A 17,786-nucleotide genomic window follows, 5' to 3' on the forward strand; every position below is an offset into this window, starting at 1 on the left:
TAAGTTATTTTTGTTAATTTTACTCATTTACATGAAAATAACCTATAAATCTATTAATTTTATATTATTTTACCTATTTATGTGAAAGTAATTTAATTATTTTCATCCATTTGATCCATTCAAATGGAACTAGTTCAATAAACCATTTATTTATGAATTTTTTTCATTAATTAATTTATTAACTTTAAAAATCCTTTTTTTAAAGTTAGTTAACTATAATAAATGTCATTAACCATATTTTTAATCTTTTCCTCTCACGACAATAAAAAAATTGTCAAAAGTGGTTAGACCTTAATTTGGTTTAATACCATTTTTTTTATTTGGATTATATCAATCTAACAACTTTTTTGTTATAAATAGGAGAGGTTTTCTCCCTCATTTTACTATGACCATTCAATCGTCATTTTTATCTTCCCATTTCTTTTGAGCTCAACCCTTGTTGAGTTCTCACACACACTAGATCTTTGCTAGCCAACCATTGGAGAGAGAGAAGTGCTTTGATTGAAAGATAGGATCAATAAAGAACCCTCCCAAGGTAGACATTGAAAGAGCACCACCTATCCTAGAGATCTCCCCATAGGTGTAATATAAAAAAGGCATTAATTTTTTTAATATTGGAGTTTATTACATATTATTTGTTTCATATTTCTAGTTTTTATTAGTTATTTTTTTCTTTATATCTATGAGTAATACATCTAATTGTGTGATCAGTAAATTTCAGGATTAACTAATCTACATTTTGAAGTTAAACTGGGAGCAACCACTAGAAAATAGTTTTTGCTAATCCTTATGTAGAAACTCATCCAACAAATTAATGACTCCACTAGGGATCTAAACACTTGGACTTAGGTTATATCATGTAGATAAAATCCCTCCATTGTTTTTACTCTCATTTACTTTCATTTTTGGATTGTGTGTCTTTGTTTCCCATTTTATGTTATGTTTACCAATCACAAGTTTCAGGAGTCTAATAAACAACACCTAAAGATTAGTTTCTAGCAATTGGAGTACTTGTATTTGCTAATGAAACTTCTGCGGGGTTGGGAGACTTACGTTGTGCCCCTACAAGTATCAGGGGATATAGAAACATTACTAAGGCAAAAATAGGTCAGAAACCTACAAGGGTTTATTTTTCAAAAATTACAATGTTTTTTCCATTTTTTCCAATCGTCAAAATATAATATAGGATTTTGAAGGCCAAACACTCCAAGTTCCCATTGATGTCCTAGAGAATGATGACAATGAAGATGATGGTAACTATCAAACATTTGAAGTTTATGAGTCCATTAAAGATGATGACTTTGATGAGGACCCAGATGGTGAGAACATCAAAATTTCTCTCTCTCCTCCACATGAATATAAGAGTATGTTGAATGCACTCCTTTTCAAAATTTTGGATTTTACCATGCATCTTTTGATGAAATGGAAAATGAATGATTTGCAGAAAACTATTGGATTTGGATGAAGAACATAGTAGTCATATTATTGACAATATAGATGATTTTTCTACATATTGGGAGGCATAAATGGGATATGAATTGTTTTCATTTTAATGGACGTCCTATTTATGATCCTAATGATGATTTTATAGTCAATATTGTCAAATTGTTGCCTCTAGAAAACCAATCATTTTCATAGAACTTTCCTCATCACTTCCAACCAAATATGTACACTAATGATGTAGATTGTTGGTAACATGATCTATAATCAAATGCTTAAATTTCCTTTGTATGCAACTTTATTAATTAAATGGACTTAATAAAGATTAATGAGCAATTAAAAGATGAAATTGTAGAATAAAAAACCATAAGAAAGAAAAATAACAAGTAATTGTTAACACAATTCACCCCTCCTAGATTATGTCTCTGAGTCCACTTCAAATGAGCGTCTCAACGATTAAAATGATGTAAAAAATAAGTATAAATGTCTTTTGGCATCAAAAGAATTTGTAACCTGCAATAACAATGTTTGTAAGACTCTTCTATGGAGATTATAGTACTATTGGAACACTCTTCTCAGTCTCTTCTTGCAAAGGAAAAGGCTTTATGGTTTGTATTCTTCATAAAAAGCATTGTTGTGTCCTTCAAAATAAATTTGCTCCAATACATAATGTAATGGCTTGTGGTCTAGTGATAAGTCGTTGGAGTTTTGTGGAGAATATCATAGTTCAAATCCCATAATATCTCTTCTTGCCTTTTTACATGGCATAAAATATGGGATTTTAATACGATAAAAGATATTGTGGTTAAACACATAATATGTAGGTGGAAAGAAGGTAGCAAGTAAGCTGATTTTTACTTTTTTTATGCTAGACTATATGAGGCACAAATTTCTAAAAGATTTGATAGATTGTATAATAAAATATTATATTTTCAAATCACTTACAAATTTCAACCTCCACATACGAAATGTCATTTTATACTTGCAATTTGTTCGTGTGTCAATTGTTAATTGGTCCATATCTCGTCCCATCACCATAACACATGTTAGCTTGTCATCATGCCACAAGTCATCATGTCATCACACCACATGTTAATATAAAATGTCATATGTGTCAATATCGCCCCTATTTTTCCTTCAACTTTCGAAGACCATAACTTTTGCATACAATGTTTGTTTGAGCTTGTTAAAATTACGAAGAAAATCTCTTGATGATTTCTTCAATATGGAAATATTTTCATAAACATTTGAGATCACCAATTTCGATCAGTTGTGGGAATCCTCTTAGATCAATCCTCCCACTAAGAGGCTTTCGGAACACAAAAAGTTTAATTTCATTCAACAAGCAAGAGTACAACTCCCTAACTTTTCTGATTTCCATCCATTGCACTTTACTTGGATGTAATCCTTTTATACCCACACAAATATATTCCATATCACCTCTTCACAAAGTCATAATCCTTTTATCAAGAACAACATCGCCTATAACTTATCAAGATATTCAGAAGAAAAATCATCAACTGAAGGAACTTGAACATTTTCACGTTAATCTATGATCATAGGAGGCTCATATAGTTTCAAGTTTTCAAAATTCACCACTAAATACACTTGCATATATGGAGGTAAATCTAACCGAGAAAAAATATTTCCACCAATCATTTCCAAAATTGTTAACGAACCATAGTTGATTGGTTTGAGCTTTTTACCTTCACCTTTAAAATGTTATTTTCGAATATGTAACAAAAATTGATCATCAACTTGGAAAAAATGATCGACATAATGCTTATTATGCCTAGCCTTATACTTGGTTTGGTTCTTTTCCAAATGTTCTTTTATAACTTGATGAACCAACTGGATCTTCTTAATGAACTTTGTGGCTTTATGTGCATCATTAAGTCCATCCTTGGTGGCATTATATGCATCATTATGTCCATCCACCATTCAATATTGCCCAAAAGTGATGTCCAAAGGAGACTCTAGAAAATATTCAAAACATGTCTCAAAAGGAGACCTCTGGGTAGAAGAATGTATGGCACAATTATAGGCATGTTGTACATAATGCAACTACTCATACAAAATCTTAGGATGCTTACTACAATACTCTCGAAGTAAAAGTATCATTATTATGTTGACCACTTTTGTCTATCCATTGATATTTGAATGAAAATATGTAATATTTTGAAGCTTGGTGTCTATTAACCCTCATGAAATTGACCAAAAGTCCCCAAGAAAGTGAGAGTCTCAATCAAATACAATCGATGTGGGAAAACCAAAATGAACCCAAACATTCGGAAATAACATATGTGCAATCTTCTCTCCTATCACTTGCTTCTTACAAGACATCAAGACAAACATTTTTTTAAATCTATTCGCTACCACATACAAGTAATCTTACCTTTTTCTAGACATAAGTAGAGCCTATGTAAAATCCATAGTCACATTTCCCCATGGACAAAAAGATAGAGGAAGTGGCATGTACAAACCATTTTTTTTGTTATTTGAATTTCTCTTAGTGCACATGACATATCCCTTTACGTATTTGGACCCTGTTTCTTTCATTTGATGCCAATAACAATAACGTTGTAACTTAGCTATTATTTTTTCTAGACCAAAATGACCATAAATGAGAGATGTATATGCTTCTCTAATTACATGTACTCTTTCATCACGTGGAATACATGATTTACCAAGATGATACAGTGGTTGTCATAAACATGATAATCTAATTCTTCTACTTGAGAACCATGAATTTGTTGGCATTATGAGACAAGTGTTGTCCTTGATGGCAAATCACACTGATGACAAATCATAGTGCAGAAGGATAGCAGCAAGGAATTGATTATCAGTCTACAAGTATGAAGAAAAATATATACACGCTTGTTCGCTATATACCAAGTCACGTGTACACGCAGGTTGGCTTCAGTAAAAGAGCATGTATGTGGAAAACTTATCTTTGGTCCATGGCGGTTATTCCTTGGAAGTTGTGCCTATGGTTTTGGACCATGGTGTCTCGACGGACGTGTTGATACCTAGTTTTGAAGTTGATGGTATTGTGTTACTATGGTTTTGGCCCGAGGTATTGAGCAAGGCCTAAGGCTATATAAGGAGAAGAAGATCATTAGGCAAATGAATCTGAAAAGTCTTGAATATCTGATGAAGTATTAGATCCAGTATGCAGGTTATGGGTTGATGATGCAATTGCTTGATCTGAGCTAAGGAGAGATCTCACCGGTTGATGGAGAACAAGATCTAAGGAGAGATTGGGATCAAATGGTTTGAAATGAACTATCTTTATATGGTTGATTATGCTTATTCTAGATCTGCATATTGACGCAATGTTATGTTCTGGGTATAACTGATATCTGGTACAGCTGCAAGTTATGAAAAATTATTTTTAGATCTGTACGCAGGTTGTCTTCGGTAAAACTGTGTGTATACGCGGGTTGCCTTCATTGAAGTAGCATATATCTTTTGGAGCTTGATTTTTGGGTTGCAGCTGGGTCTGACTGTTATTGCAGAGTTCTGTGGTCTGCTCTGTGTTCTGGTGACTGGGTTTGACAGGGTTTCAGTGGTTCAGAGATTCAAAGATTGTTGATGCGAGTATTGGTTGTTTTGTAATCTGCTATGAAAGTTGAATGAATTGTGGTCTTCAGATTGTAATGTTGTGCTTCAGGAATATCCAGTCTGAAAATGTATGAAAAGTGGTACCTGAAGGAAAGAAGATTGTAGGCCTGCACCTACGTACTAGTATCTTAGCTAGTACAAGAGCAAAGGGGGTTGGATCTCCCTTCCAAGGAAGTTTGGAGAACGAGAGAAGGTTGAAGCCCTCTGCAGGTTGTAGCCTGCGTACTAGTATAAGGCTGCACCAGTACAAAAGATTGTAAACTGAAGTTCTTATTAAAGAAAGATAGAGACGACTTGCAGCAGGTGGTTTTCACCCACATTGGGTTTCCACCTTATATCATGGTGTTCATGTGTGTGGCTTTTGTTTGATGATCTGTTCTGTTATACTGCATCTGTTTACTCTTAATATGGTGAATAATGTCCTAATGCATTTAACTGAAGATAAACTAACTGAATTATAAGATTTATGGTTATACGCTGGTTTCTTTAGACACAGTGGTGTGTACACGCTGGTTCACTTAACTGAAGTAGCGTATATGTTTCTGAGCATTGAAAAAGTTTTATTGATCTGATAATACTGATTCACCCCCCCCTCTCAGTATTATTTCCAACAATTGGTATCGGAGCAGGTCCTTCAGAGAAGCTTGATCGCTTGAAGGTAGATCGTTCATCATGAGCAACTACGAGAGAGAATCATCAATCAGGCCACCAGTTTTTGATGGGACAAACTTCAATTATTGGAAGGTAAGAGTTACTGCCTATCTTCAATCTCTTGGTACAGAAGTTTGGGACATCGTAGAGACAGGCTACACTTTTCCTTCAGCTACTCCTAAAGATGCAGCCGAGAAAAAGAAATATGAAACAAATGCGAAAGCAGTCAATACTCTATTGGGATGTATATCTCAATCAGAATTCATGAAGGTAATGCACTATAAATCTGCAAAAGAAATATGGGACAAAATTGTCACGAGCTATGAAGGAGACGAACAGGTAAAGCGTGCTAAACTTCAAACTCTCAGGATTAAGTATGAGACTCTCAGAATGTATAATGATGAAAGTGTGGCTAACTATTTCCTTAGGGTAGATGAGATTGTTAATTGCATGAAAAACTTGGGTGAAGAAATAAAAGAGGCTATTGTGGTTGAAAAGGTTCTAAGATCTTTGTCCCCCAAGTTTGAATCTAAAGTGTCTGCCATAGAAGAAAAGGAAAATCTGCAAATTCTCACTATGTCTCAGCTTCACGGAATTCTAACCGCTTATGAAATGAGAAAGGGAGGTCCATCAGACAGAAGAGAAGCTGCCTTCAAGGCTTCAGGCAAAGAAGATTATTATGAAGCAAGCCACGTGCCAGAAGATGAAGAAGAGGAATCAAACTTTGTCAGAAATCTTCAAAGGGGTTCTGGAAGGTTCAGAGGTAAGTTACCTTTTAAATGCTTTGCTTGTGGAAGAGTAGGTCATTATGCTGCCAGATGTCCTCACAAAGATAAGAATGACAAGGGAAAGGAAACTGTTAAATGGAACAAGAAACAAAATGAAAAGAAGAAAAGCTATTACACTCATGAAGATAGTGATGGTCTTATAAATAGTGATGAAGATGAACAAGGTAATAGATATAAACTTTTAATGGCTTTTGAAGATGATGACTATATGGATGCTATAGATGTAGAAGGTTTTGGTGAAGAAATGAAAGATCTCAAAGTTTGCTTAGAAGAGAAGGGTGCTATTATTGATTCTCTACAATGTCAACTAGGTGAAAGGGAAAAACATCTTGAAAAATTGGAATGTGAGATTGTTTGTCTTAGAAAGGAGATTGAGAAAACAAAAGCGATTAATCTTAAATTTGTTAAAGGATCTGAAACCTTGGATGAGATTATCAATGTGCAGCGATCTCCTCTGATCAAGACAGGTCTTGGATATAATGGAGAAACATCTCAAGCATCTACCTCTAAAAGCTATCTTGATGCAGCAAGGAGAAGCGAGCAAAGGCCAAATAAAAGTCATCAGGTGAATCAGGGACAGTTTACCTCAAGAACAAATAAAGACCATCAAGAAATTCGGGGACAAACTGCCTTAAGGACAAACAAAAGCTACAATCAGCCTCAGGTAAAATCTTCCCAATTTGCTCCAAGAATGAATGTGAATAGAAGCTACAATCGGTTGGATGATAGATTTGATTATCGCAGAAGTTTCTTTAATGGCCAATGCTTTTCTTGCCATAACTTCGGTCACAAAGCAGCTCAATGTGTTGCCTACAAGACAATCATGACTAGAGAAGCTCAAAAGCAAGGGAGAATGACTGGAACCATGAAAAGGACTTATAACAACTTTTCGGTTCTTGAAAATGAAGTTGAATGCTCTATTTGTAATAACTTTGTTCATGAAGACTCTGAATGCAGGAGCAGGTTCCGGAAGACAACTCAGAAGGAACAAACCTCAAATGTCAGAACATGGAGAATAAAGGAACCGCAACCAGAAAGATGTGGGATAGCCTTTTATGCAGAAGGTCAAGAAAGTCTATGGTACATTGACAGCGGATGTTCGAAGCATATGACAGGGGACAAAGAAAAGCTTGAGTCATATACCGCATTAGAAAAGGGGAAGAAAGTTTCTTTTGGAAACGATATCTCTGCAGCCATAAAAGGAAAAGGTGTTGCTCCATTGAAAGAGAAGGTCAAAGCTGGAAATGTTTTGTATGTTGATGGATTGAAGCATAATCTTCTGAGTGTCAGTCAGATGTGCGATCAAGGAACAGAGGTAATATTTAGATCAAATGGATGTTGTGTTCGTGACCTTGATACAGGTAAAACAGTGATCAAAGGAAGAAGGACTCCAAATAATCTATACATATTTGAAGAAGGACCACAACAATGCTATTTGAGCAAGGATGATGAACACTGGCTATGGCATCGGAGGTTGGGGCATCTAAGCTTTTCACAAATAAGGAAAGCATGCAAATATCAGGCAGTTCGTGGTCTTCCAGATATCAAAATTCCAGACAACACTATATGCAAATCTTGTCAGTTTGGAAAGCAAACCAGAACTAACTTTCCAGAGAAGGAAGGATCAGCCAGCATACCTCTTGAGCTAGTCCATACAGATGTATGTGGTCCATTTAGGAAAAGGACACCTCGAGGAGAAGAATATTTGATATTATTCATTGACGATTTCTCCGGGTTTGTCTGGTTAGGGCTTATGAAGCACAAAGATGAAGCTTTCGAAAAATTCAAATCCTTCAAAGCTTTGGTTGAAAATGAATCAGGACACAAAATTAAGTGCCTCAGATCTGACAGAGGTGGGGAGTTTACCTCAAACGAATTTTTCGATTTCTGTGAAGAACATGGGATAAGAAGAGAATTCTCTACAGCTAGAACTCCTCAGCAAAATGGGGTTGTGGAAAGAATGAACAGAAAAATCCAACAAATGGCTTGTGCTATGCTTGATGAATCAGGTACTCCCGCAACTTTCTGGGGTGAGGCTTCACATGCTGCGGTTATTATTCTTAACAAAACAAATGTCCGAGTAAACAGCACTCAAACACCTCATGAGCTCTGGAGTGGTGAGACTCCTTCGGTGAAGCATTTCAAAATCTTTGGGAGCAAATGTTATATTAAGAATACTGATGAGCAACTTGGAAAACTTGAACCAAGAGCAGATGAAGGCATTCTTCTTGGTTATTCTCCACATAGCAAAGCATACAAGTGCTACAAGACTTGGCAGAATTGTTGACAGCATTGATGTAGTGGTTGATGAGAAGGGATATATTCCTAGGCAAGTTCATCATGAAGACATTGAAGAAGATGAAGGCTACCCTCAAAGGCAGAATGATGAAGAAGAAGAACCTCAAGAAGAAGAAGAAACTCAAGAAGAACCAGAGGAGCAGACAAGAATAGAAGAGAAGACTCCATCCAGATATGTTCAAAAGAATCATCCAGAATCTCAGATTGTGGGGCAGAAAGAAGCAGGAATACAAACAAGAAGAAGAATTGCAGAAGCTTCAAGCTATTTGGCATTACTCTCTTCCACTGAACCACAAAATGTGAAAGAGGCATGCAAAGATGAATGTTGGGTCAAAGCAATAGATGAAGAACTTGAGCAGATCGAAAAGAACAATACTTGGGAATTGGTTCCTAGACCAAAAGATAAAAATGTCATAGGGACTAAATGGGTCTTCAAAAATAAATTGAATGAAAATGGAGAAGTAATTAGAAACAAGGCCAGACTTGTTTGTAAAGGGTATGCGCAGCAAGAAGGAATAGATTTTGAAGAGACCTTTGCTCCTGTTGCAAGACTTGAGGCCATCCGAATGTTCCTTGCTCTCTCAAGCTTTCAAAACTTCAAGGTATTTCAAATGGACGTGAAATCAGCCTTTCTGAATGGAGACTTAGAAGAAGAAGTATATATTGAGCAGCCAGATGGTTTCATTCTTGGGAATGATCCAAACCTTGTATGCAGATTGAAAAAGGCTCTCTATGGTCTCAAGCAAGCTCCAAGGGCTTGGTACTATCGTTTGGACAAATATCTTCACAAACAAGGTTTTTCAAAAGGATCAGCAGATAGCAATCTCTATATGAAAGTTGAAAATAACAAATTGCTAATACTTGTTGTGTATGTAGATGATATTATCTTTGGTAGCAATGAAGAGGCTATGAGTCAGAACTTTGCCTTGGTTATGCAGAAAGAATTTGAAATGTCATTACTTGGAGAATTGACATACTTTCTTGGATTGCAAATCCAACAAAATGAAGGAGGTATTTTCTTGTCTCAAACCAAGTACCTCAAGCAGATCTTGAAGAAGTATGGCATGGAAGATTCAAAGCCAGTTTGTACCCCCATGGTTACAGGATGCAGCCTCAGTGCAAATGACGAATCAGCGGCAGTTCACCAACCCACTTATAGATCCATGATTGGGAGTTTGCTTTATTTGACAGGTACCCGACCAGATATTAGCATGCAGTAGGAATTGTTGGAAGATTTCAAGCCAACCCAAAGGAAACTCATCTTCAGGCAGTCAAAAGAATCTTCAAGTATCTTCAAGGGACCCAAAACTATGGCTTATGGTATCCTAGAGATACAGATCTCACTCTTCATGCTTACACAGATGCAGACTGGGCCGGAAGTGTGGATGATAGGAAAAGCACAAGTGGTGGTGCTTTCTTCATGGGTTCCAGATTAGTATCTTGGTTCAGCAAGAAACAGAGTTCGATTGCCTTATCTACAGCTGAAGCAGAATATGTGGCTGCGGCATCTTGTTGCACACAACTTCTTTGGATGATGCAGACCTTGCAGGATTTTCAAATCACTTGCACTCCACCAGTCTCTATCTTATGTGATAATACAAGTGCAATCAGCATTTCAAAGAATCCAATCATGCACTCAAAGACCAAGCACATACCAATCAAGTACCATTTTCTTCGGGAACAAGTGCTTGAGCAGAAGGTCAAGCTGGAGTATGTTCCTTCTAAGGAACAAGTTGCTGATATTCTCACAAAACTACTGCCTAGGGAAACTTTTGAGTATCTCAGACAAAAGCTGGGAGTAGTTGATGCTTCATCCTGCTGTTGAAGCTTGTCTGTTCTACAGAAAAGTTGGTATACGCAAGTTACATAAGGGATATCCGCGTATATACGCCGATTTATGCTGGGAAAGTCGCGTGTATTGTGTACGCGTGTTGCAGAAAGCATATCCGCGTGCATACGCTGTTTTATGCAGGAGAAGTCGTGTATATGGAGTTCTGAACAGCAAGGGCAGACTCCGGTTGGAGAAGGTCTAAGATGGGTATGCCAGAATTCTTCAGGCACAGTTTCAGGGGGTGCAGCAGGCACAGGTTCAGGGGGAGCAGCTTAAAGTCTCATAAAGCATTGTTGGCATTTAGATGCTTTTGGTTCTAGTACACAACTGTTGTTGGTTTCAGGAGAAGGAGCTCAGAAGGAAATCTTGGTTGCTGATCTAAAAGATGTGTATCAGATGCTGCTTGTGACTTTCATAAGTCTTGGTCTAGATTTGTTGTCTCTATATCATGTATCTCTTCTGTGATATCTCTTTTATGGTGTCAAGGTCATGTAACGGCCTATGTTGGTTTCCCCACTATGCCTGGGATGAATGATGTAATATAATTGGTTGGTTCTGATGTATCCCCTCTTGGTTGGGAGTATGGATGTATGTATTGAGTCTTTTGGTGATTGGAAGGTCCCTTATGGTGTATAAGTCTTGGTTCTTTTGAAGAACATCTTTTGCAGATCTTGCCTACAGTCAGAGGGAGCATGTTTCAGCACAGCCAAGCAAAGATATCAGCATGTACTCATGGGGAGCACGGCCCTTTGCCCTTGATGACAAAGGGGGAGAGTGTTTTGATTTGGTGTTGTTGCCATCAAGTCCAAAGGGGGAGATTGTTGGCATTATGAGACAAGTGTTGTCCTTGATGGCAAATCACACTGATGACAAATCATAGTGCAGAAGGATAGCAGCAAGGAATTGATGATCAGTCTACAAGTATGAAGAAAAATATATACACGCTTGTTCGCTATATACCAAGTCGCGTGTACACGCAGGTTGGCTTCAGTAAAAGAGCATGTATGTGGAAAACTTATCTTTGGTCCATGGCGGTTATTCCTTGGAAGTTGTGCCTATGGTTTTGGACCATGGTGTCTCAACGGACGTGTTGATCCCTAGTTTTGAAGTTGATGGTATTGTGTTACTATGGTTTTGGCCCGAGGTATTGAGCAAGGCCTAAGGCTATATAAGGAGAAGAAGATCATTAGGAAAATGAATCTGAAAAGTCTTGAATATCTAATGAAGTATTAGATCCAGTATGCAAGTTATGGGTTGATGATGCAATTGCTTGATCTGAGCTAAGGAGAGATCTCACCGGTTGATGGAGAACAAGATCTAAGGAGAGATTGGGATCAAATGGTTTGAAATGAACTATCTTTATATGGTTGATTATGCTTATTCGAGATCTGCATACTGACGCAATGTTATGTTCTGGGTATAACTGATATCTGGTACAGCTGCAAGTTATGAAAAATTATTTTTAGATCTGTACGCAGGTTGTCTTTGGTAAAACCGCGTGTATACGCGGGTTGCCTTCATTGAAGTAGCGTATATCTTTTGGAGCTTGATTTTTGGGTTGCAGCTGGGTCTGACTATTATTGCAGAGTTCTGTGGTCTACTCTGTGTTCTGGTGACTGGGTTTGACAGGGTTTCAGTGGTTCAGAGATTCAAAGATTGTTGATGCGAGTATTGGTTGTTTTGTAATCTGCTATGAAAGTTGAATGAATTGTGGTCTTCAGATTGTAATGTTGTGCTTCAGGAATATCCAGTCTGAAAATGTATGAAAAGTGGTACCTGAAGGAAAGAGGATTGTAGGCCTGCACCTACGTACTAGTATCTTAGCTAGTACAAGAGCAAAGGGGGTTGGAGCTCCCTTCCAAGGAAGTTTGGAGAATGAGAGAAGGTTGAAGCCCTCTGCAGGTTGTAGCCTGCGTACTGGTATAAGGCTGCACCAGTACAAAAGATTGTAAACTGAAGTTCTTATTAAAGAAAGATAGAGACGACTTGCAGCAGGTGGTTTTCACCCACATTGGGTTTCCACCTTATATCATGGTGTTCATGTGTGTGGCTTTTGTTTGATGATCTGTTCTGTTATACTGCACATGTTTACTCTTAATATGGTGAATAATGTCCTAATGCATTTAACTGAAGATAAACTAACTGAATTATAAGATTTATGGTTATACGCTGGTTTCTTTAGACACAATGGCGTGTACACGCTGGTTCACTTAACTGAAGTAGCGTATATGTTTCTGAGCATTGAAAAAGTTTTATTGATCTGATAATACTGATTCACCCCCCCCCCCTCTCAGTATTATTTCCAACAGAATTAGTGTTTCATATACATCCTTGAAAACTTCATCTCTAGCATATTATTCAATATAACTTTTATGAGCATATTCACAAGTTAATAATATCCATGGTAAGTGGTTTTGAATATCTATGGTTAAGAATCTTGTTATATTATTGTAAGTATTAAGTTTTTATGTGCTTATTAATTAAATTTAAACATGGTTACAGAATCATTATTTTAATTTATATGATAAAATGGATCTTAATTTATAGATGCTATTTATATGTTATATATTTTAATGTAATATGTATATTATAGTTTTCTTTTATCTAAAAAATTGTTTGTAATTTTATTAATAAAAACAAAATTAAATTATAAGAAATTGAATTTTATTATTTTTATTACTTTTAACTCTTTATTATTAAATGTTTATGCTCATTTATAGACGCTACAACATCTCCCACATACTAGGCTCTATATTACTTTTAACTTTTTTTTTTTTTTAATTAAGGTCATGATAACATATTAGCAACTTTATTTTATATATATTTCTTATACCTCATGACCAAAAGGAATTGTCACAAGAATACCATCCGCCAAATATGTTGTGATTGTTGTAGCTTGGGCTATGGTGGAAGATATTTCAAAGGCTAATGATCTGTATGGACGATTGCCTCTCCGTACATCAAATACTATTTCCACTTCTTCACACTCTGAACCAAAGCATACAATTATTTTTCATAGGTGGGATAGTTTCTTACTACACCATTGAAGGTCACAAAACGATAACAAATTAGTTTCCTTCATTTTATTATCACTACTCTATGGCATAATCACTTGCATCAGTTTCAACCTTGAAAGGTTGTTGTAAATCTGGCAATGCCAAAACTGGGGTTGTATTGATCCTCTTTTAAACTTTCAAAGGATTTTTATTGTTTTCCTCCCTACTAAAATACATGCTTAGTGTTTGTCAAAGCATGTAAAAAATATGCAATAAATGAAAAGTTAGCATTGAATTTTCCTCTTACATTGAACTACTCCTAGGAAGCTCCCATTTTTTGTGACATTATTAGGATTAAGCTATTTTGTGAGGGATTCAACTTTAGAGGGATCAGTTTTAAATTCAATGCCACCTATGATATAGCCTAAATAAACTAAAGATGTTCTACCAACTTCATTTTTTGACATCTCTTTGTTTCTCCTTTTCCAAAACATCTAATATTTTCCTAACATGCATTACATGATCTTCCCAGTTTTGACTAAAAGATGGAATATCATATAAGTAGACTGTTACAAAATAATTTATGAATGACCTATACATGTCATTCATAACTCACATAAAAAGTAGAAGGAGAATTAAAAATCCCAAAAGGCATGACTAGCCAATCAAATAGACCTTGTTTTGTTTTAAAAGAAGTTTTCCAAATATCGCCCTCAAAAATTATGATTTGACCATAACCACTTCTTAAGTCTAACTTAGTGAAATAGATTATGATCTTCAACTCATCTAACAAATCATCAATATGAGGAAGAGGATAATGATTATTTACCATGATGTTTTCCAATGCTCAAATATCCACACAGATTCTCCACGCACCATCTTTCTTTGGTACCAGCACAATGGGTGATCAACATGGAGAAGTACTTAGTTGGATGATTCCTTTCTCAATAAACTCTTAGACTTTCTTCTTGATTTCTACATTCTCGATCATTGATGGCCTAAACATGCCAATATTAGGAAGAGGGGCATCTTACTGCAACTGTATCTCATGTTGTATCTCTCTCTAGGGAGGTAATCCTTTAGATTTTTAAAACACTTGATTATAGCTAGAAACAATCTTAACTGATTTGTCTTTATGTTTATGATCACATCCTTTGAAAGCATTGGATTTATCATCATCCTTAACTTTTACAATCATGAGTACAAAATTTTTGCTATCATTTATAAGCCTTTTCATGTCATGTGGTAACAAAAGACAAATTGGTTTTCATTTAATGGAGTCTCACATATACTATACATCATATTTTATAAGATGATATTTTCTCTCCTCCCTATAGAAGATAACTTTCCTATCATACAAATATTGACTTTGTTAATTTGGCAGCTCAAGGACAAATTCCCTCCTTTGGACAACCTTCCTCATCAAGAAACACCCCTCCTAACCCTTGGTATAATTTAATTTGGTTAAGCAAAAATGTATTTTTAAGGTGAAAACCCACATGTGCATAAAAGTACAGGTCAATTTTAAAGAGAAATTGGGCACCCCTTAGAAGTATATAGATACAAGACAAGTCTACCTCATTTGGACATCATCATCAAGCATATTATTCTCTCTCTTCTTTGGATTGGTTTGTGTAGGAATGAAATTGGTTCATATAGGTCCGAAATTTAGGATCCGAGCTCAAACATGTGAGGAGAAGAAATTAATCTAGAGTTGCAAGGATGGATCAAGGAAAGTTTGGATACAACCCCATGGTTGATAGGGTTCTCCCCATTGCTGAAGGGCTACAGTTGCACTGATTGTCACTAGGTCCCTACAGTTGTGACCTAAGATATTTTTTATCGTTGACCACGGACTTGGATCAGCTTTGGAGACTTTGACTTTGATCAGATTTGTCTATTGGGCTCATCTCTTAGATATTGTTTGGTTGGATTTGTTGGATAATCAAAGGATTGACTTTGACTTTTGATTGATGAATTGGAACAATGTACTCTCTCTCTGTAGAACATTTTATGACAATATAACAAGAATAAGAATTTGAAAGGGTTTTTCCCATTGTGGTTTTTTCCCTGGTCTTTGACCAATAATTATGTCTCTTGTTATTGTTCTTGATTGTATTCTACTGTACATTGCATTTATTGTTCTATCTACTATTGCTATTTATTACTGGAATATTGATTTGATTGCTAATTGAAGCTAAAAATTGGGCTAAAGTGATTGTAATAGCATGGAACAATGGAAAATTAACATGGCATCAGAGCCAAGGTGAAGACAAGCCCAAGGAGACAAGAGACAATAGAAATCATTCTTGAAAGAAGTTGAAAGAGCCTATTTGATTTAGTCAATATGTCTACCTCTTACGTCAAAGATTCTGATAAGCTAGGTGACTCATCAAACTTTGTTTCTTGGAAGATTAGGTTGGAAGTGATATTGGATGAAAATGATGTTTTGGAATATGTGGAAGGAAAATTTCATGTACCCCTAGAAAATTCAACCTCTACTGCCAAATCCAAGTGCAAGAAATATGAGCTCAAAGCCAAGAAAATTCTCATTGATGGTTTGCAAGATCATTTACTTGTTTATGTTGGTAGCTTGAAGAAGTACAAGGATATTTATGACAACTTAGTCACGATGTATGAGGTAAATAACTTGAACCACATCCTCTCCTTAAAAAATCAACTCAAAGAAATGAAGATGAATAAGGGTGAACCTGTGCAATCCTATATCATGAGAGTATCCCGACTAAGGGATCAATTGGTGAACAAATATCTGACAAAGATTTGCTAGTGGTGACTCTTCAAGGTATTCCTCCTATTTAGGAAACCTTCATTACTACTCTGAGCAACAATAATGTTCTTCTGACATTTGATGGGCTCATTGGTAAATGCACTCAAGAGGAGGCCAGGATGATTGCCGGAGGAAGAATTCAAAAGCTGAAAGAAGGAGAGCCCTATGCATTTGTTGCTCAGGACAAGATGAGGAAAGATAGAGGGAGACCATCTAATCCAAAAAATCCTTCTCCCAAATCCAAGGACTCCAAAAGGGTATAGAAAAGGCAAATCTCAGGTTGAATGCTTCAACTGCCACAAGCATGGTCACTATGCCCGAGATTGTCCGAAAAAGAGAAATGATTCAAGATCCAACTACAATAACAATTGAGGCTTCAACAACAATAGGTTCAATGATCGGAGAAGAGGAAATGGTAGAATATGAAGAGATACTCTAGATGATCAAGAAGGTGGCCATCGTCCTTAAAAGAGGTCAAGGAACTCCAAGTATGAAAATAATGTAGCTACTAGGCAATCTGAATATATTCTTATTTCTACAATTTCTAGTTCTTCCCCTCCGAATTTGTATGATAGTTGTTTTGTAGATAGTGTGGCTTCTAGACATTTCTTTGAATATCAGGAAGTTCTCACAAACCTAGTTGAGAGGGAGTCAAATTTGAAAATCATCCTTAGACACAATACTACTCATCCTGTGAAAATTTTTGGTTCTGTCAAATTTCATTTGTACTCGGATGAATGTGTTCTTCTTCATGATGTTATGTATGTTTCGAGACTAAATAAGAACTTGGTATCCATATCTGCCTTGGAAGACAAAGGCATGAGAGTAGCTTTCATCAAAGGAAAATTCCTCACATTGCCAATGGAATCTCAGATGAGGGATTATTTTACCTTGGGATCTAGAATTGAAGGACTCTATAGAGTCAATGGAAGACCTTTGTTGGCAATGGTCCATGACACAAATCATCAAAGTGAGTTATGGCATCGTAGGTTGGCACATCTACATTATGAATCCCTACCGAAATTGAATAAATTAGTCTATGTGATGCCTAATGTTCAAGTTATTCATGATGGATTATGTCCAAGATGTGCCAGTGGAAAGAAGACAAGGAGACCATTCCCATCTAGTAAGAAAAAGATTAATGGTATTCTTCAACTTACTCATTATGACCTATGTGGACCCATGTTAGTGCACTCTATTGGTGAACATGTCTACTACATAATCTTTATTAATGACTTCTCTAAGAAGACATGGATATACTATTTGAAGCATAAGGATGAGGTTTTCGATATGTTCAAGGACTTCAAGGCGTCGATAGAGAACCAAAAAGGGAAGAATATTAAGGTCTTCAAGTCTAACAATGGTGGAGA

The sequence above is a fragment of the Pinus tabuliformis genome, chromosome 1_2 (genome assembly GCF_031772625.1).
Source record: "Pinus tabuliformis cultivar Carrire ecotype Pingquan chromosome 1_2, CPIR1, whole genome shotgun sequence".
Classification (NCBI taxonomy): domain Eukaryota; kingdom Viridiplantae; phylum Streptophyta; class Pinopsida; order Pinales; family Pinaceae; genus Pinus; species Pinus tabuliformis.